Source organism: Pelophylax lessonae (assembly GCF_965119305.1).
Source record: "Pelophylax lessonae genome assembly, chromosome: 13".
Taxonomy (NCBI): Eukaryota; Metazoa; Chordata; class Amphibia; order Anura; family Ranidae; genus Pelophylax; species Pelophylax lessonae.
In genome coordinates, this window is record NC_138780.1 from 185,673,948 (window position 1) to 185,695,076 (window position 21,129).

General features: G+C 40.6%; 1 protein-coding gene across 1 annotated transcript in view; it reads left to right on the forward strand.

Moving 5' to 3' along the window:
* The first annotated feature begins 4,314 nt into the window (after positions 1 to 4,314).
* FLRT2 (fibronectin leucine rich transmembrane protein 2) overlaps positions 4,315 to 21,129 on the forward strand; it is a 117,202-nt gene continuing 100,387 nt past the window's right edge. The window contains exon 1 of the mRNA XM_082242926.1: positions 4,315 to 4,997. The gene's annotated coding sequence lies outside the window, so the exon portion shown is untranslated. The remainder of the gene's footprint in view (positions 4,998 to 21,129) is intronic.

Consider the following 21,129-nt stretch of genomic DNA (forward strand, 5'->3'; position numbering starts at 1 on the left):
TGCATAGTATCATTACTAGAATCTCACCAACTCAGCAATAAATAATAGTTGTAATGTAAATCAGTGTAGTCATTATAGGCAGCCTAATGATTTTATGGGTATATGCCTGTGAAATGTAAAATAAAAATAAAAAAAAAATCTGTGATTTTTAGGATAACCGTCTATAATAAATATTACATGTAAATAAATAAATACAATTAAAAAATAAATAAATGTGTTTGACTACTTTGTTCCCTTTTAGTTTACCAGCTGAGAGAGAATATCCAGAAACCATTGGACAGAATCCACAGTCTTATCCCCAATTCATTATCCATATATATATATATATATATATATATATATATATATATATATATATATATGTATATGTGTGTATATATATGTATATGTATATATATATATATATATATATATATATTTACATATGTATATGTATGTATATATATATATATATATATATATAGATATATATAAATATATATAGAGATATATATATAGATATATATATATATATATATATATATATATATATATCCATATATATGTATTTTTTTATTAGGTTTTTTCTCCATAATAGGTTGAGTGAATCCAGCAAGGCCTGTAGGGAGATATTAGAGCGTAAGCTACTTGGGGGTAAAGACTGAGGTGGGTGATTTCTTTCATTTTACTTATTTTTATAGCTCTGACATATTCCACAGTGCTGTACAAAGAACATACAGTCTTTAGTGTCCAACCTAGTTTACAGTTTCGATTAATATTTTTTTTTTTTTTTGTAGGAGGAGGAATAAAGCACCCAAGAAGAATGCGCACAAGTCAGAGGAATCACGAAGACCCCACACTCGCGGTGTCACTAGTGGCAAAGGATACAAGACCACAAGGGAATCCAGGCAATAAATACAGATTTTCAGCATGCACAAGAAAGAGAGGGGTAATAAATATGAAAAAAAAAATTAAAACAAAATATAAAATAAAAGAAATTAATTAAAAAATAAAAAAATGATGAAGATAATAATAATAATGTTAAAAAATAAATAATAATAATAATAATGTTAAAAAAAAATGTTAAAAATTTGTCAGACCATACAAAGTAGAAGATGCATTTTAAGCTTAAAACATTTATGACATCTGATCACATCCTAAATCCAGTGGGCTAGGACCACTCCACCCTAAATAGTAACAACCAGACACAACAGACAGACCCTAATTGTGCTCTTTAATAAGACCCATAGAAACCAGTGGTCCTCTAAATGTTCTCACTGTTTTGCAATGAAGCAAACTGAACTGTGGTGGCTGGGGGTTTACTGACAAGAATGTGCCCCTGTCTGCAGTCTACCCTTACTCTCAGCACCCCATGTAATGAAGAAGTAGACTGCTGCCCCTGCCTATGGGGTGCAGGCTTTCCAAAGTCTTCATCTCACCCCAGTCATTACCATGGATGATGTGCTCTCCATCAGCAAGAGCTCCAGAGCAGCTCCAGGTAACCCCCTCCATGCTGGGGCAAGGGTAAGATTTTCCTGATAGCAAGAAGTCCAGGCAGTAGATGGTCAGCTTGAAGCAAAATGAGGTGGCACAGGCGGTCCTGGCATGCCATGGGTTAATTGCCAGTTGCAGTTGTTCCTCTAGAAGTCTCTCCTCTTCATTGCCTGCCTTCCAAAGCATTCTGCCTAAAAATGTGGGTGGTGACTGTGTAGTGTAGGAGAAGAGGGGGGTGAGAAGAGTGAGGGGAGGGGGGGAGAGAAGAGGAGAAGAGGACAGTGAGGGGGGAGAGAGAGGAGAAGGGAAGAGGAGAGTGAGGGGGGAGAGAGGGAGAGAGAGAGAGAGAGAGAGAGAGACAGCAAAAGGAGAGTGAGGGGGAAGGGAGGGAGAGAGAAAAAAGAGGGGAATTGGAAAGTAAGCAGGAGAGAGTCGGAGATAGAGAAGAAGGGAAGAGGAGAGTGAGGGGGATAGAGGGAGAGAAGAGCTGAAGTGGAGAGTGAGGGGAAGAGATAAAAGAGGGGAAGAAGAGAATGAGGAGGAGAGTGAAAAGAGAGGAAGAGGAGAGTGAGGGGGAGAGAGAGAGGTGAACAGGGGAGTGAGGAGGAGAGAGGGAGAAAAGAGGGCATAAGAAGAGAGAGAGGGGGGAGGTGAAGAGGAGAGAGGGGGGAGAGAGAAAAGAGGGGAAGAGGAGAGTAAGGAGCAGAGAGGAAGAAAAGAGGGCAAAAGAAGAGAGAGTGGGGGAGAGAGAAGTGGAGAGTGAGGGGGGGGGGGAGGGTGGGAGGAGAGTAAGAGGGAGAAAAGGAGAGAGAAGAGGGGAAGAAGAGGAGAGTGGCTGTGGGGGGAGAGAGAGAGAGGGAGGAGTGGGGGGGGGGGGCAGAGAGAGAAAAGAGGGGAAGAGGAGAGCGACTGGGGAAAGAGAAAAGAGGGGGAAGATAAATAAGTTGGAAAGAGAAGAGGGGTGGGGGAGGGGGAGAATGTGGAGGAAGGGGGAGAAAGAAACAGAGGAGCAGAAACTAGAAAGGAAAGAGAGAGAAAGAGGAGGGGAAAGGAAGTGTGCATGTGTATGTGGGGGGGGGGGTGGGGGGGGAGGAGATAAAGATGAAGAGATTACTGGGGGGAGAAAGAGAGAGGAGGGGAAGTGGAGAATGAGTGGAGTTGGGGGGGGGTGAAAGTAAGAGGGGAGAGGAGAGGGAAAAAGAGTGTGGGGGAGAGAGAGGAGGGGAAGATGAAAGAGAAGAGAGGAGAGGAGAGGAGAGGAGAGGAGAGGAGAGGAGAGGAGAGGAGAGGAGAGGAGAGGAGAAGAGAAGAGAAGAGAAGAGAAGAGAAGAGAAGAGAAGAGAAGAGAAGAGAAGAGAAGAGAAGAGAAGAGAAGAGAAGAGAAGAGAAGAGAAGAGAAGAGAAGAGAAGAGAAGAGAAGAGAAGAGGGATTTTAGAGAGAGAGGGAGAAGAAGGAAATGGATGAGAAAGTGTAATATGAAGGAGGCAAAGAGGATGAAGGTTGAAGGGTAGCGAGAAGGATGGAAGTCTGTGGTCAGGGTGGAGGATACAGGTAGGTAGACAGGTTGAGAATGGAGGTAGGTTGTCAGGTTGGAGGGAAATGGACAGGTTGGAGGATGGAGGTCGGTGGTTAAGTTGGAGGATGGAGGTAGGTTTCATGTTGAAGGGAGGTGGACAGGTTGAAGGATGGAGGTCGGTGGACAGGAGGGAGGATAGACATAGGTGGACAGGTTGGAGATAGGTGGTCAAGTTGAAGGATGGAGGTAGGTTTCAGGTTCATGGGAGGTGGACAGGTTGGAGGATGGAGGTCAGTAGTCAAGTTGGGCTATGGAAGTAGGTTTCAGATTGAAGGGAGGTGGACAGGTTGGAGAATAGAGGTCGGTGGACAGGATGGAGGATAGAGATAGGTGCACAGGTTGGAGGATGGAGGTAGGTTGTTAGGTTGGAGGGAGGTGGACAGGTTGGAGGATGGAGGTCGGTGGTCAAGTTGGAGGATGGAGGTCGGTGGTCAAGTTGGAGGATGGAGGTAGGTTTCAGGTTGAAGGGAGGTGGAGAGGTTGGAGGATGGAGGTCAGTGGGCAAGTTGGACAATGGAGCTAGGTTTCGGGTTGAAGGGAGGTGGACAGGTTGGAGGATAGAGGTCAGTGGACAGGATGGAGGATAGAGATAGGTGCACAGGGTGGAGGATGGAGGTAGATTGTCAGGTTGGAGGTAGGTGCACAGGGTGGAGGATGGAGGGAGGTGGACAGGATGGAGGATAGAGATAGGTGCACAGGGTGGAGGATGGAGGTAGATTGTCAGGTTGGAGGTAGGTGCACAGGGTGGAGGATGGAGGGAGGTGGACAGGATGGAGCATAGAGATAGGTGGACAGGATGGAGCATAGAGATAGGTGGACAGGGTGGAGGTTGGAGGTAGGTGGACAGGGTGGAGGATGGAGGTAGGTGGACAGGGTAGAGGTAGGTGGACAGGGTGGAGGATGGAGGTAGGTGGACAGGGTGGAGGTAGGTGGTCAGGGTGGAGGATGAAGGTAGGTGGACAGGGTGGAAGATGAAGGTAGGTGGACAGTGTGGAGGATGGAGGCAGGTGGACAGGGTGGAGGATGGAGGTAGGTGGACAGGGTGGAGGATGGAGGTAGTTGGATAGGGTGGAGGTAGGTGGACAGGGTGGAGGATGGGGGTAGTTGGATAGGGTGGAGGTAGGTGGACAGGGTGGAGGATGGAAGTAGATGGACAGGTTTTAGGTTGGTGGTCGGAGGTGTGTAGAGGTGTATGGCTCCATCTCCCAGGGGTGTTAGGTCCAGAAGAAGGAGGGGAGGGGGAGGGGATTTGCTGGGCTCAGACACATCTTAGGGGCCACAGAGGCAAGTTTGGTGACACATTCCATGTGCTGATTTGCATGTCCCCGCCCCTAATCTTTTAATGTCTGCAGTGCTGACACTGGCTGGGATTTGGAGGTTGGATCGGGCAGGGCTGAGCTGCAATCACACGGAGCGGAGCTCTCTCTCTCTCTCACACACCGGGTGCTCGGTGAGCCCGCACTGTCTGCCGCTGATCGCAGGGGACCCGGGGGAGTCCGCCCACAAGAGATCCACTACCCCGGAGAGGAGTCAGCCTTGAAGGGATCCGGTACCCCGGGGGAGTCATCCTTGAAGGGATCCAGTACCCCGCAGGGGGGGTGCCCGCCTTGAAGGGATCCGCTGCCCAGGGAGATCAGCTCTTCGGGAATCCAGCGTTTTGGGGGGTGGGAGGGGGATCAGCTGGTGGTCTGCAGGAATCCGGGATCTAGTGTTGGGATCGGTGTGGAATTGCTGCGATGTGATTGTTGGGAGCTGAACCAGGGAGATGCCGGTGTGTGCTGAAATCCCCCGGGGGGGACAGGATCCCGGGATCTGGATCTGGGGGCACACGGGATCCACCGAATAAAGTTTCTCTGGATTTCTCGGGATTTGTGTGGATGGGTCGGAGGAGAAGGGACCTGTATGTGGATTATGCTGAGATCGGGAAGAGGAGCCACACCACATCAGGTACTGGGATCGGGGACTGGAATTGGGGATTGGGGGGGGGGCGGGGGTCTGATTTTACTGGGGGGACCCGATCTAGGAGTGATTCATCCAAACCTATAGATGATCTGCGGAGATCCTCTGAGATCTGATAGTAGTCAATGATCCTGGCTGGTGTCTAAATCCCAGGCGATCCCTGTTACTGTAGTAGAATTTTGGGGGGTGTATAATCTATAGGGGGGATCAGATCTCCAGTCTACCAGGACCAGAGGACAATAAATAGGTGATGGCTGGGATTACCGATGTATATATAGTACAGAGGATCTATAGGGTGAGATATACTGTAGGCAATCCGTGTCGGTATAAGAGATCTATAGGTTGAGGAATACAGTGAGTGATCACTGTCGATCTATAGGGTGAGATATACTGTAGGCGATCAACGTCAGTATAGAATATGAAATATACTGTGGGCGATCAGTGTCAGTATAAGAGATCTAAAGGGTGATACATATTGTCGGTAATCAATGTCAGTATAAGAGATCTATAGGGTGAGATATACTGTAGGTGATCAATGTCAGCATACGCGATTTATAGTGTGAGATATACTATAGGTGATCAATGTCCGTTAATGAGATCTATAGGGTGAGAATGATATACTATAGGTGAGCAATGTCAGTAAAAGAGATCTATAGGATGATATATACTATACGTGATCAATGTCAGTAAAGGAGATCTATAGGATGAGATATACTATAGGTGATTAGTGTAAGTATAAGAGATCTATAGGATGAGATATACTATAGGTGATTAGTGTAAGTATAAGAGATCTATAGGGTGAGATATACTATATAGGTGATTAGTGTCAGTATAATAGATCTATAGGATGAGATATACTATAGATGATTAGTGTCAGTATAAGAGATCTATAGGGTGATATATACTGTAGGTGATCAAAGTCGGTATAAAGAAACTGTAGGGTGAGACTTACATTGGCTGATCAATGTCAGCATATGTGATTTATATGGTGAGATATACTATAGGCGATCCACATCAGTATAAGAGATTTAAGAAATGAGACAGACTGCAGGTGATCAGAGTCAGTATAGAGAAACTGTAGGGTGAGATAGACTGTAGGGGATCAGGATCAGCATATGTGATCTATAGGGTGGAATATACTGTAGATGATCAATGTCAGTACATGGGATCTATATGGTGAGATATACTGTAGGTGATCAATGTCAGTATATGTGATCTATAGGTGAGATATATTGTAGAGGATCAGAATCAGTATATAAGATCTATAGGGTGGGATATACTGTAAGAGATCAATGTCAATACATGTGATCTATACGTAAGATAGACTGCATGCGATCAGAATTAGTATAAAGGATCTGTAGGATAAGATCCAATGTAGGGTATCAGTGAAGGTGTAGGGGATTGTAGGATAAGATTTGCTGTAAGCGACCAGTGTCAGCATATGGAGTATATAGGATGATATATACTGAGATAAAGTCAGTATTGGGGATACGTAGGGTGAAATATATAGGTAATCAGTGTCAGTATAGAGGATCTATAGGGCGAGGTATACTGCAGGTTATCAACACTAGTAAGGGGTTTATAAGGTGAGATATGCTGTAAGTAAATAAAGGCAGTATAGGGGATCTATAGGGGGAGATATACTGCAGGGTATCAATGAGAGTATACTGGGTAATAGGGTAAGATATGCTGTAGGTGATCAATGGCAGTATAGGGGATTTATAGGGTGGGATAGACTGTAGGTGATCAATGGCAGTATAGGAAATTTATAGGGTGAGATATGCTGTGGGTGATCAAAGGCAGTATTGGGAATTTGTAGGGTGAGATATGCTGTAGGTGATCAATGGCAGCATAGGGAATGTATAAGGAGAGATATGCTGTAGGTGATCAATGGCAGTATAGGGGATTTATAGGGTAGGATAGACTGTAGGTGATCAATGGCAGTATAGGAAATTTATAGGGTGAGATATGCTGTGGGTGATCAATGACAGTATAGGGAATTTATAGGGTGAGATATGCTGTAGTTAATCAATGGCAGTATAGGGGATCTATAGGGTAGATAGACTGTAGGTGATCAGATTGAATTTGGGCTACAGATAGTTAAAAAAAGTGGGGCAATCTAGTACAGCAATGCCTACCAAGCCCTGGGCAGATACTGGTTACAATGTATCCTTGGATGGTGTTTGACTTCATTGATACATTGTGTCGGAGGAACTCTGTACTGCTCTGTTCTCGCCCCACCACGATCAGCTATAGGTGAATCTACATATAGACAGTGTGTGTGACTATATAGGTGACATATCCCTGTATAGAAGGATCTGTCTTTATATAGGAAGGGGGACATAGAAGAGGTTAGAGATGATATCACCCACAGATAGAGCCATGGTCCATGTATAAAGGGTTAATGATGATCAATGTTAGCGATCAGTAAGGATGATATTATAGAGGTGACACCTACAGGACTGTATAGGGGACCCCTCAGTGTGTCACTCCCAGCCTGGATGGACACACAGCCCTGACACTGAGCACAGATTGTCCTTTATATGACTGACACCTTGCCTCCTGGTTAACCCTTGAGAGCCTAGGGGCTATTCAGGGGACACAGACACCCCAACATTAGTGGTCTCTTGCCTATCTATGGAAAGGTCTGGGAACCCTATAGGGGCAGGGGGGAGGAAGAATTTGGAGGGATCTAATATCCTTTGGAATATTCAGCCTCATCTCACGTTCACTTAACCCCTTTAATCCCTCTATCCCCATCCTGTCACTGACACATCAGCAGATTTTCCAGTTCTGGGGAATTACTGACATTTCTTTTTTAATAGAGTTAATGACCCAGTCACTCAACTGGCTGGACCACATATAAAATTAATATGCAGTCATTACATATTATATAATGAACTGTGGCATTTAGTCATGCGGTCCACCCCATTATATAGCATGTGTGTCCCCTGAGCTGTGTACCCCAAGGCTCAGACCCCCTCCATTCAGCTCTGGCTACAAATATTACTGGATAGGGATCATTCTTGGCAGATTACACCCCTTAGATTCCTGGGCTCTGTTGTCACCCCCCTGATCTGATCCATTGCAGAGAACCTGCCACACAGCATACCCAGTACAGAAATGCCTTCCCAGCCCTGGGCTAATACTGGTTACAAATCAATGTATCCTTGGATGGTGTTTGACTTCATTGATACATTGTGTCAGTGGACCTGGGCTCTGCTCTGTTATCACCCCCCAGGTTTACATAGTCCTTGCAGTGACAGCACACAGACTTGGCACTGTCACAACACAGAGACATCCTGAGTGGGTGCTAGTTATCACAAATGCCAGGTATGGCTCTCTGTCATCAGCCACTGTCACCCAATGCCACTCCTCTCCAGAGTCACATACCATACTGACACTGTCACCTTCTCTGTCCTGGGAGCTGTTTGGTGAGCACTATCATATATAATGTATATGCTAAGTGTCTGGGATCTAGGTGCTCTATTGCTTTCTCTTCTTACCTCCAGATGTATGTATGATGTACTTCATGGTGGCATATAAGGGGCTCCATGGCAGAAAGCTCTCATAGAATGCCCATGCACAGTACACCTACACAGTCCATTAACATAAAACCCATGGAGAGTACATTTACTCACCATACAGACTGCACTTACATAGATTACACGCATCCCATGCACAGTGCCCATATACTGTACATATATACCTATTGTACACAACTAATACATTCCATGTACAGTCTTGTTCAGTGCATCTACTCAATACATATAGCACCCTCAATACATATAGCACACATATACTGTACAACCTATGTTCAGTGCACTTATTCATGCATGTTGCCCATACACTGCATGCACCTCATGCACAGTGCCTTTATACCACATATAATATACCCCCATGTGATGTGCCATTATATCGAATGCAGCTAGTTTGCAGCTCCCATATATGACATACACCGCATGCACTTTACCCATATATTACATCCATCCATGTACAGTGTCCATATATCACATACACCCCCTATGTGCTATGTTTGTATAACCCATGAGCAGTACTCGTATAACACATACAACCATGTACAGTGGCAGTACCCATGTACCACCTACACCTCCATGTACTGTGACCATATATCACATACACCCCATGTACTGTGACCATATATCACATACACCCCATGTACTGTGACCATATACCACATACACCCCATGTACTGTGACCATATACCACATACACCCCATGTACTGTGACCATATAGCACATACACCCAGTGTACTGTGACCATATACCACATACACCCCATGTACTGTGCCTGTATATCACATACACCCCATGTTCTGTGACCATACACCACATACACCTATGTACAGTACCCATACACTCCATGTGCTGTACCCATACACCACATACACCCATGTACAGTGCACATATACCACATGCACCCCATGTGCAGTGCCTATATACCACATACACCAACGTACAGTGCCTATATTACACAAACACTCATGTACGGTGCACATACACCATATATACTCTATGTTCTGTGCCTATATACCACATAAACCCCATGTACAGTTCCCAAATGCCACATACACCCCATGTGCAGTGCACATATACCACATACACCCATGTACAGTGCACATAAATCACATACACCCCATGTACTGTGACCATATACCACATGCACCCATATATAGTACTCATGCACCCCATGTGCTGTACCCATACACCACATACACCCATGTACAGTGCACATATACAAAATACACCCCATGTTCTGAGCCTATATACCAGATACACCAACGTACAGTGTCTATATATCACATAAACCCCATATACAGTGCCTATATACCACATACATCCCATGTACAGTGTCCATATACCACATACACCCATGTACAGTACCCATATACCCCATAAACGCCATGTAAAGTGCCCATATAACATATACACCCATGTGCAGTGTCCATATATCACATACACCCATGTACAATGCCCTTATACCACATACACCCATGTACAGTGCCCAGATATAGCCACGTGCAGTGCCCATATACCACATACACCTATGTAAATACCCATATACTACATACACCCCATGTTCTGTGTCTATATATCATATACACCTATGCACAGTGTAATAGCCATGTGCAGTGCCCATATACCACATGCAGGCATGTACTGTACCTATAAATTACATATAGCTATGTGCTGTGCTATATACCACATAAACCCCATATGTGCAGTATTCATATACCACATACACCCCATTTACAGCACTCATGTACAACATACACCCCCTATGTGCACTGTCCATATACCACATGCACCCCATGCACTGTGCCTGCATACCACAGGTACCCCATGCGCAGTGCCTGTATACCTCATACACTTCATGCACTGTGGCACATATGCCTCATGCACTCTGCCCATACGCCTCGTACACAGTGCCTATACACCCACACATACAGGGCACCAAAACCCCACACTGCTGCCCCCTCACAGTGGTCCCAGTTTCAGTGTGCTGTGTTAACTGCCATCGATCAGTGTGCCTGTACTGCCATCACCCTCAGATCTGACACCAGTTTAGCATTTCTGTTTTGTTGCTGGGAGCCGCCTGCCCATAATCTGGAGGAGGCAGTATGTCCCAATTTCAGCTAACAGGCTTATAATAGGAGAGCATATGGGCTATTATAGGCAGTGTCAGTATGTTTGTTGGCTGATGGCTGTGAAGGCGATTCTGCCATTATGTTTAAGTGGTACAAATTGAACAGATTAGGTTATTATGGGTTATGGAGCGCAGGGCATGGTGAGCCTGTGGATATACAGCAGCAGTATATTGCAAAGAGCCCAGTGTCAGCTGGTACAGCTTAGTATGGGGCATCTGCTGCCCTCAGGGCTCCCCAGGGTTGATATGACACCAGCCAACCTGCCTGCAAAGAACTTTGAGGTCTATGGGCATGCAATACTGCTTAGTATTGTCAGCTTTACCTCTGACCTATACCTTATTTTCAACAAATTAGTATTATATAATATTAATATACAGGATTTATAAAGCACCAACAGCTTACACAGCACTTTACAACATAAGAGAATACTGGTTGTGTTGCAAATTTTACCTTTGTCACAATGGAACTTGATTTTTGTCATTATACAATCACAAATCTTATATCTAAGGCCGACCATATGCTTTACAATCTGATTGTACAATCAGCTTTAACTCTACCATCAGCTATGAAGTATAAGGGCCTGCTTAAATTTAATACTATTTCAAAGGATTGTTTAACCCTGAAGGTCAGGCCCCTTCTCATTTTAGTGCACTTAAATGCACCTGACGCTGCACACCAAATGCATAGTAATATCTGCATCATAGTCAGTGGCGCTGTCATATCTCAGCCTTCCAAACTGCATCTTTTGCTTTATTCAATAGAAACACTTCTTCCATAGAGATAAATGGAACTGCAGGTTAACCGTACTGGGCCCATTTACACATTTGCATTTTAACGCGTGCGTCAAAACGCGCTATATATATATGTCATCAAAGGCAATGGTATAAATAGAGCCTGTTCACATCTGTGCTTTTCAACGCAGCACATTTTTAAAATGAGCTCAGGGTTATTTTTTAGTTCACTTTTACGCATTTTGAGGCCTATCGGAGTCAATAGTAATGCATGAAAATGAATGTAAAATGCATTTTATACGAGTTATGCGTTTTGGTAATAAGCCTAAATAGTTTTTTTTTATAAGCCAACATGAAGGCGCATTTAAAAAGCACATCAATGCACGCGTAAAAAAAAAAAAACGCATTAAAACTGGAACCGCAAAGGTGTGAGGCCCATAGGAGTCAATAGTAATGCATGAAAATGAATGTAAAATGCATTTTATATGAGTTATTATGCATTTTGGTAATACGCCTAAATTGTTTTTTTTTTTATAAGCCAACATGAAAGAGCTTTTAAAAAGCACATCAATGCACACGCAAAAAAAAAAAAACGCATTAAAACTGGAACCGCAAAGGTGTGAAATTAGAAGGGTCTGCCTTCCCCTGCAGGAGCCAGCGTATAATACATGCCTTCCCCTGCGCAGGAGCCCGCGTATAATACATGCCTTCCCCTGCGCAGGAGCCCGTGTATAATACATGCCTTCCCCTGCACAGGAGCCCGTGTATAATACATGCCTTCCCCTGCGCAGGAGCCCGCGTATAATACATGCCTTCCCCTGCGCAGGAGCCTGCGTATAATATATGCCTTCCCCTGCGCAGGAGCCCGCGTATAATACATGCCTTCCCCTGTGCAGGAGCCCGCGTATAATACATGCCTTCCCCTGCGCAGGAGCCCGCGTAGAAGAAATACATGCCTTCTGAAAAGCGAAAGCGTGAAGTAGTCCTCAGGGAGGCACCTAACACTGGCAGACAGGTGACGGCCATCCCCCCCGTAGCAGGTTGTCCCTGTTCTCCAGGGACTGGTAATACATAATCAATAATCCCCCTCGGAGGAGCTGAGCTTTACACAAACCCCATTCTGACAGAGCCGGAGACTTGCGCACATCCTCGGCAGAATAAACTGCTTCTTGTTAAAATTCTTGAGGTATGAAAGGTGCCCTGGGCTGGACGTCTCTGCAGAATTAGTCACTAAGGCAGCGAAATGCAATCAAGAAAAGCTTTAAAAAAAAGGTGCGAGTGGTTTACCGGGGCTTTACCGGGGATGGGGGACTAATAATGACACGGGAACATCGGTATCAATGGTGAAATAATCACAAGATTCTGTCCAGATTGGAGCTAAAGCATGTTTAATGTGTGTGTGTGTATATCTATCTATCTATCTATCTATCTATCTATCTATCTATCTATCTATCTATCTATCTATCTAGATATATATATATAGTACGTTTACATATCTATAGGATATTTAGAATGTATATGTGTGTACCTATAGAATGTACATACATGGTAATGTAGGTACATAGTTGGTAAGGTTGAATAAAGACACAGGCTCATCTAGTTTACCCTACGCATAATTATGTATGATCTATACAATATATTATATGTGTATATGTATAGAATGTATGTGTGTATACCTATAGACTGTACGTATATACCTAGTTACATGGTTGGAATGGTTGAATAAAGACACAGGCCTATGTAGTTTACCCTACGCATAAGTTTGTATAATCTATAAAATGTACTATATATGTATAGAATGTATGTGTGTGTGTATCTATGGTTACATAGTTACACGGTTGGTAAGGTTGAGTCCATTCAGTCCAATCTACACATGAGGGTGCATAATCTATAGAATGTACATACATTTGTGTATTTATAGAATTTATTATACTGTATACCTAACGTGTGTATGTGTGGGGATATATCTATAGATTTTATATCTGCACATATCTATAGAATGTATGTGTGCATATAGGATGTATAGAATGTTTGTGTTTGTATATCTATAGAATGTATATATGCATATAGAATGTATAGACTTTTTGTGCCTGTATATCTATAGAATGTACATATATTTGTGTATCTATAGAATGTATAGGAATATAGAGTGTACACGTGTGTATTTCTATAGAATGTATATACCTATAGAGTGTACATGTGTGTATATCTATAGAATGTATATCTATATACACATATATTTATTTATCTATAGAATGTATAGACTATTTGTGCCTGTATATCTATAGAATGTACATACATTTGTGTATCTATAGAATGTATATATCTATAGAGTGTACATGTGTGTATATCTATTGGACGTATATGTATATATCTATAGTGTACATGTGTTAATATCTATAGAATGTATATGTATATATATCTATAGAGTGTATGTATGTATATATATATATATATATATATATATATATATATATATATATATATATATATATATATATATATATATATATATATATATATATATATATAGGATGAATATATATATATATACCTATAGAGTGTACATCTGTGTGTATATCTATAGAATGTATGTGTGGATTTTAAATACACATACATCTAAAGAATATATAGAAAGTTTGTGTCTGTATATCTATAGAATATACAGTATGTACATGGTTACTTAGTTTCTAAGGTTACTTAAAGACGCAGGTCCATACAGTTCAACCTACATGTGTATATATCTAAAACAAATGTATGTACATGTGGATATCTATAGAATGTGCTATATGTGTATGTCTATAGAATGAATGTGTGTGTGTAGAGTTTACTATATGTGTATATCTCAGAATGTGTGTAGAATGTAGTATGTGCATGTATCTATAGAATGTGCATGTATGTGTGTGTGCATAGAATGTAGTATGTGCATGTATCTATAGAATGTGTATGTGTGGTATGTAATATGACAAGCCTGCTATTCTTAGCAGTGCCCCTATATATAAAATCCTCTTCTTTCTAAGGCAGGCAGAGAACATTGTGGGGAAGGAGCGTGTGCTTCCATAGATGTTCTATTGGCTGGGTGACAACCCTCCTCTCCAGGCCCCTCTTTGTGACTCTTTATTATAATCTTTTCCTTTAGCGATGATCATGGAATGATATAAAAATAAGCATGTATAAGAGTGGCTCTTGTTTTTGGCTGGTTGGGGGCCCGCCTGTCCCAGGATCTAGGAGCCCAGTGGAAGGTATTTGCTGGAAAAAATCCTCCTGACTGAGCAGCCTGTACTCCTCTGATTCATATTCAGTGCATTACTGACCTCTATCTGTGACAACTGTGCAGCCTTTGTGTGGAATCCACAAACTCTGCAGACACCCTGCACTCCTCTCCACCACTCTGTGTGCTGCCACCCTCCTCTCTTCACTTCTCTACATCTCTCTTCTCTCCTTTCTTATCTCTCTTTTTCTGTCTCTTACTATCCACCACTCTGTCTCTCATTCTCTGTCTTCTTTCACTACTCCACCCCTCCTCTGCCTTTTCTCTGTTTATTTATTTATTTTTTTTTTTTTTTACTCTCTTTTGCTGTCCCTTCGACTTTTCTTTCTTTCTTTCTTTCTTTCTTTCTTTCTTTCTTTCTTTCTTTCTTTCTTTCTTTCTTTCTTTCTTTCTTTCTTTCTTTCTTTCTTTCTTTCTTTCTTTCTTTCTTTCTTTCTTTCTTTCTTTCTTTCTTTCTTTCTTTCTTTCTTTCTCTCTCTCTCTTCTTTTTAATTTTCTTTTCTCTCTTTCCCACACTTTTTTTCTCTCTTTTTCTTATTCTGTCTCTCCTTCTCTCTTTTCCTCTGTCCATTTTTCTATCTCTTTTTCTCTGTTCTTTCACCCCACACTCTTTCTTTCTTTCTTTTCTCTCTCTCTTTCCCTCTTCATTTTACTTTTCTTTTTTTCTTCTCTCTTTTCTCTCTTTCCCACACTTTTTTCTCTCTTTTTTCTTATTCTGTCTCTCCTTCTCTCTTTTCCTCTGTCAATTTTTTATCTTTTTTTCACTCTCGTTTTCTCTGTTCTTTCACCCCCACACTATTTCTTTCTTTCTTTCTTTCTTTCTTTCTTTCTTTCTTTCTTTCTTTCTTTCTTTCTTTCTTTCTTTCTTTCTTTCTTTCTTTCTTTCTTTCTTTCTTTCTTTCTTTCTTTCTTTCTTTCTTTCTCTCTCTCTTCTTTTTAATTTTCTTTTCTCTCTTTCCCACACTTTTTTTCTCTCTTTTTTCTTATTCTGTCTCTCCTTCTCTCTTTTCCTCTGTCCATTTTTCTATCTTTTTTCTCTGTTCTTTCACCCCACATTCTTTCTTTCTTTCTTTCTTTCTTTCTTTCTTTCTTTCTTTCTTTCTTTCTTTCTTTCTTCGTTTTACTTTTCTTTTCTTTTTTCTTTTCTCTCTTTCCCACACTTTTGTTCTCTCTTTTTTTTTTCTCATTCTGTGTCTCCTTTCTTTCTTTCTTTCTTTCTTTCTTTCTTTCTTTCTTTCTTTCTTTCTTTCTTTCTTTCTTTCTTTCTTTCTTTCTTTCTTTCTTTCTTTCCTTCTTTCCTTCTTTCTTTCTTTCCCCTTCTTTCTCTCCCTCTCTCTCTCTCCCTCTCTCTCTCTCTCTCTCTCCCTGTCTTATTTTTACTTTTCTTTTCTCCCCCTCACCCCCCCCCCCTGCTCTCTCTCCTCAGTTTATTTTTTCTCTCTCTCTCAAATTCAAATACGATTTAAGGGCAACACCAAATTTTACTTTGCCAAAGAAATTGAGGAGATGTGGATGGTGGGACCAGGGAGGTGGGGGTATACCAAATGTACAATAAAACAATAACTGTGGCGCTAAACCCTATAAAAGAGTCCCAAATGAATGAGAAAGCAGTCCATAAGTATATATCTCCACACTTGAAAACATGAGAGACAATTCCAGAGCTGAAGAACCACCACCAGAAAGCACTCCAGTACCACCACTTCTTACCAGATGTAGTTGACCCCCATAACAGAGATCAAATGCGCACAGACAGTAGGATTAAAAACAGGAGGCTTCACACTCCGATCTCCAGTTGACAGGCTCAAAGGGTGGTATAATCAATAAATCCTCCAACTCCAGCTGTACTACCAAATGTAGTTCCAAAACATCTGGGGTGCCAAGGTTCGCCATCACTGTCCTAGAACATAATTAGCACAGCAAAGCATAATATAAGGAGGACAGGAAGATGAGTTCATGTATGTTTTTGGGTTAATATATATATATATATATATATATATATATATATATATATATATATAGGTGATGGAATTTCCCTCTTAGTCTGTGCAGCTATTTTCACCATCAACTCCTTTTCTCCTAGTAGGATGTAGAAAAAAAAATCTCTGCTGGTCATTAATAATTACATTGGATACAAGTTCCATTTTTAAAATCCCATATGACAACCTTAATATCATCACACATGTTACTATATGTGTACAATCTTCTTTAGATCTACCAACACATATCTAGTGTTTTTTTTTTTTTTTTTTAAATAATCTCTTTGTTATTTGGTGGCTGTCAAGGCATTTAGAATCATCTAAAATAATTCTAAAAAAAGTTTTTTCTTCCTCAGTCAGGCAGAAGTGTGCATGTCTGTGGAACCCCCCCGCAGTCTGCAATGAGGCTTGACTGTTTTTTTGTAAGGCCCCCTACACCTTCTTCCCCTTCAATAAAAGAAAAGGAAGAACACATACCGGCTGTGCAGAAAATTCCCCAAAAAGTTTTAAACATGTTGACTGTATTGTTTGATTACAATTTTCAGAAGCGCTCTCTGTCGCCCCCTAGAGAGCCCAGACACCAACATTCATATCTGGTGGTCTCAACTGTAGAAAGGTGGAAATATGGTTACACATTGGGGTCTATTTACTAAAGGCAAATCCACTGTGCACTACAATTGCACTACAAGTGCACTTGGAAGTGGAGTCGCTGTAGATCTGAGGGGGACATGCAAGGAAAATAAAAAACATCATTTTTGCTTGAACATGATTGGATGATAGAAATCAGCAGAGCTTCCCCTCATTTCAGATCTTCCCCTCAAATCTATAGCAATTGCACTTCCAGGTGCACCTGCAGCTTTAGTAAATAAACCCCAATGTGTCGCTGCAATCTTCTTAGGTTAGGTTCACACTGCTGCGATTAAACTTTGATCCAACTTTCAGTGCGATAATGTAGTGCAAATTTGATATGGTTTACATATTCTATGGGGCCAAAATTGTGCTGGAATAGCACCAAAAGTAGTACAGGAACCTTTTCCAAAATCGTATTGTACTGACTTGAACCATCGAAAACAATGTGATGTCCATTGTCATGCGATTCTGTGCGACTCAAGTGGCATCTGAAATCGCACAAGTGTGAACAAAGCAAATTTTGCCCATGACTGCAGATCGCGTGGAGATCGCTGAACAATGCAGGTTTGGGTGCTATTATCCCTTGATAATGATGCGATTCCGTCACAATTGTCGCGCGGCAAACTACACAATTTAAAATCCTATGAAGCCTGTTGCTTGAAAAGGAGCAGGAGCTTCTTCTTGGGTGAAAAAGGCAAATCAAGTGAATTTGCAGGCCTTATGCGACACTCAAAATCGCGTGCAAATCGCTCCAAAAAAAATTGCATAGCGGAAAAGCTCATCCACACTTTGCACACTTCCACACTTGTTAACGGGGCCTCAAAGAAACCCTAGAAATATTTTTTGGAGAACCTAAAAGTAATCACACTAATGTTTTGGCAAATGAAATAGATAAGAAAACTTTTTATTTTGTTTGTTTCTTTTTTTTTTTCTGCATTTGTACTGTTCTGCAAATGTGTTTAAAAAGGAAACATTTACTTTATTTATTTATTTTTTTATTTATTTATTTGCATGTGTGTTTTTACAGTATGTTTTGTAAATGTGTTCAAAAAGGAAACCTTTATTTTTTAAATTTTTTATTTTTTTAATTTGCATGTGTGTTGTTACAGTATGTTTTGTAAATGTGTTCAAAAAGGAAACATTTATTGTTTTAATTTTTTTATTTTTTTAATTTGCATGTGTGTTGTTACAGTATGTTTTGTAAATGTGTTCAAAAAGGAAACATTAATTTTTTTAATTTTTTATTTTTTTAATTTGCATGTGTGTTGTTACATTATGTTTTGTAAATGTGTTCAAAAAGGAAACATTTATTTTTTTTAATTTTTTTTTTTAATTTGCATGCGTGTTACAGTATGTTTTGTAAATGTGTTCAAAAAGGAAACATTTATTCTTTTATTTTTTTATTTTTTTAATTTGCATGTGTGTTGTTACAGTATGTTTTGTAAATGTGTTAAAAAAGGAAACATTTATTTTTTAAATTTTTTATTTTTTTAATTTGCATGTGTGTTGTTACAGTATGTTTTGTAAATGTGTTCAAAAAGGAAACATTTATTCTTTTATTTTTTTAATTTGCATGTGTGTTGTTACAGTATGTTTTGTAAATGTGTTAAAAAAGGAAACATTTATTTATTTTTATTTATTTTTTTTTAATTTGCATGTGTGTTGTTACAGTATGCTTTGTAAATGTGATAGAAAAGGAAACTTTGTGCTTATTATTTGCATGTGTGTTAAAAATCTGATAGATAAGGAAACATTTTATTTAATTTTGGTGTTTTTCTATGATGCCTACTTTTTTTTTATTTTTTTACTTTTTTTTTTTTTTTTTTGTGTAAAGCTACACAGCCAGATGAAATCTGCAGCAGAACAAGCAATTTTTTACCATAACCGGGCCAGACAGCCATATTATTCCAGAAGTTCTCACAGAATGTGATTATTGAAAAGCTCTTAAAATATGGAATGTATTTAACTTCATTTACATAGAAATGAATGTATTTGAGACCCATTTGATGTAAGTACAAGTTATTTTGAACTGGAGGGGATGGTTTTTTATTTTTTATTTTTTTTTTTTTAAGAGGCAATGCAAAAACTGGAATCAAAGGTCACGTCGCTTGTCTGAAATGTAGCCGCGGTGAAGAAAAGAGCAAATGTTATTAATAGAGTGCTTATTCGTATGCGCAGGATGCAAATGAGAGAGAAATGCGACCGCCGAATGCAAAGCTGCAGCTGAAGCGGAGAAGGTGGGGGGGATGGCGGAGGCTCCTCTCCCCAAGCAGCCCTTTGCTCCTGGGCTCTGTAGAGTGCTTTAATTGCTTCGCTCCTGTTGCCGACTGTACTTGCTATTAAATTGAGATTAACCAGATTGTGGAGTATTAACTGCTTTTCTGAGTGGAGGGGGAGTTTTAATCACTGTGCCTCTCCTGTCATGCAATTTTAAAGTAGTTTTTTTTTTTTTTTTTTATATATATATAAATACTTGATTTTTTTCTTTTTTTTTTCTTTTTGAGCAAAGTTATTGACTTTCTTTTTTGGCTGTGGCGGTGTTGGGGGGATTTTTCGTTTATAAGATTTTTCTTTTTTTTTCTTTAAAAGGTAATGCCACTGTACCTCTAATGCAGAGACCCTCAAAATACGGCCCTCCAGCTGTTGCAGAACTATATGGCCCAGGAGGCATTGTATAATTCCCCCCCCCTTCCCTTAGGGTTAGCAGTGATATCACTGCCACTACTCCTATCAGCCTTGTAACAGAACCATCTGGCTCAGGGCACCCCCAAAACTGCAACCAATCATTGTGCCCAGGGCAGCTGCCCCTCACGCCCATATCCTTGCCTCAGCCCTTCCCATGCAGCTGAGGCTGCAGAGAAAGACATGTGTGTTTGAGCTTTGGTGTGCACACCCGAAGGAAGGGATCCTGTTGTGGAACTACACATCCCATGAGGCATTGTAAAACTCTGACATTCACAGACATGACTAGGCATGATGGGAATTGTAGTTCCTGAACAACTGGAGGGCCATAGTTTGAAGACCCCTGCTCTAATTCAAAGTGCAACAGCGCTGAAAGCTGAAAATTGTCCTGGACAGGAAGTGGTTAAAAGTGCCCTCTACTGAAGTGGTTAATGCCACTGTACCTCTAATGTAATACATATTTTAAAGTAGCTTTTTTGAGTTCTTGATTTTTTTCTTTTTGAGCTAAGTTAATACATATTTTTTTTTTAAGTTGTGGTGTTAGCAAAGGTTTTGGTGGGGATGGGCGGTTTAAATACATTTTTTTTTTTTTTTTTAGTTGTGTTGGCAAATGTTTTGGTGGGGGTGAGCGGTTCAAATATAATTATATATAAACCGCCCACCCCCACCAAAATCTTCGCCAACACCACAACTTAAAAAAAAAAAAAAAAATGTATAAACTTAGCTCAAAAAGAAAAAAAATCAAGAACTCAAAAAAGCTACTTTAAAATATGTATTACATTAGAGGTACAGTGGCGTTAACCACTTCAGTAGAGGGCACTTTTAACCACTTCCTGTCCAGGACAATTTTCAGCTTTCAGCGCTGTTGCACTTTGAATGACAGTTGCGCGGACATGCAACACTGTACCCAAACTAAATTTTTATAATTTTGTTCACACAACTAGAGCTTTCTTTTAGTGGTATTTCATCACCACTGGGTTTTTTATTTTTTAATAAATACATGAAAAAAGACTGAACATTTTGAAAGAAAAACGTGGTTGTCTTCGATTCTACTATAATATTTTGCAAATAAACAATTGTTCTCTTAAATTTAGCCCAAAATGTATTCTACTCCATTTCCCTGGTGAAAAAAAAACAAAATCGTTTTATATTATGTAGTCT